Genomic DNA, 1585 nt, shown 5'->3' with positions numbered 1-1585 from the left:
AGCCTCTGTTGTCCATTGTCTGGACCAAGGAATTTCACTTGGGGTGACTGAATGGACTTCAGGAAGCCAATTTAAAAAATTTAATTTTTATTTATTAGTTTTGTGAGATGAAGTCTCACTCGGTTGCCCAGGCTAGAGTGCAGTGGCACCATCTCGGCTCACTGCAACCTCCACCTGCCGGGTTCAATCGATTCTCCTGCTTCAGTCTCCCGAGTAGCTCCCAAGAATCTGTAGGTAAAGAAACACTCAGCTGGGCACAGTGGCTTATGTCTGTAATCCCAGAACTTTGGGAGGCCGAGGCGGGCAGAAGACTATCCTGGCCAACATGGTGAAACCCCGTCTCTACTAAAAATACAAAACTTAGGTGGGCGTGGTGGCACATGTCTGTAGTCTCAGCTACTCCGGAGGCTGAGGCAGGACAATCTCTTGAAGCTGGGAGGCGGAGGTTGCAGTGAGTGGAGATCGCGCCACTGTACTCCAGCCTGGTGACAGAGCAAGACTCTGTCTCAAAAAAAAAAAAAAAAAAAAAGAAGAAGAAGAAACACTCGCTGGGTGCTACTCGGGAGGCTAAGGCTGGAGAATTGCTTGAACCCAGGAGGCAGAGGTTACAGTGAGCCAAGATTGCATCACTGCACTCCAGGCTGGGTGACAGAGTGAGACTCCATCTAAAAAAAAAGGAAAAATATTTTTAGAGACAGGGTCTTGCTATGTTTCCCAGGCTGGACTAAAACCCCTAGGCTCAAGCAATTCTTTCACCTGAGCCTCCAGATAGAGTAGCTAAGCCTATAGGCATGCACCACTACATCCGGCTCCTCGTACCTTGTTGGTGGGAATGTAAAATGGTGCAGCCACTGTGCAAAATAGTTTGATGGTTCCTCAGAAAGCTAAACAATGAATTATCACATGACCCAAAAGTTTCACTACTACGTATTTACCCAAAATAACTGGAAACAGAGATTCAAATAGATCCCTGAATGACAGTGTTGATTGCAGCAACATTCACAGTAGCCAAAAGCTAGAAACAACTGAAGTGTCCAGTAGATGAATATGTACATGAAATGGGGATATATACAGTAAAACAACATTCAGCCACAGTCAAGTTCTGATATCATCTACAACATGGATAAACCTGGAAAACATTATGCTAAGTGATCTAAGCCAGGCACCAAAGTACAAATATTATACAATTTCACTTATGTGAACTATCTAGAAAAGGTCAATTCACAAAGACAGAAAGTCGATTGGAGGTTACCAAAAGGGGTGGGGGGGATGGGATGAAGGAGTCATTGCTTAATGGTTACAGAGTTTCTGTTTGGGTGTGATGAAATAGTTTTGAAAACAGATAGCGGTGAGGGTTGCACAATACCGTACATGTGTGTAATTAATGCCTTTGAATTGTACACTTAAAAATGAATAAGACTGCCAAAAAAAAAAGACGATTGAAACTACTTTTGTGGTACCACTACAACTCTGTTCCCAGTAGAAAGTGTTGATACAGAAGGGGCAAACGGCTGTGAAGGACAGATAGTCTGGGGTGACTGGGGTGACCTCTTATAGTTGGCAATGTTTTGGGAAAGTTGCCTAG

Source organism: Sapajus apella, unplaced genomic scaffold, assembly GCF_009761245.1.
Source record: "Sapajus apella isolate SASKATOON/1434 unplaced genomic scaffold, GSC_monkey_1.0 scaffold92, whole genome shotgun sequence".
NCBI classification, from domain to species: Eukaryota; Metazoa; Chordata; class Mammalia; order Primates; family Cebidae; genus Sapajus; species Sapajus apella.
This window is presented reverse-complemented; position numbering follows the sequence as displayed.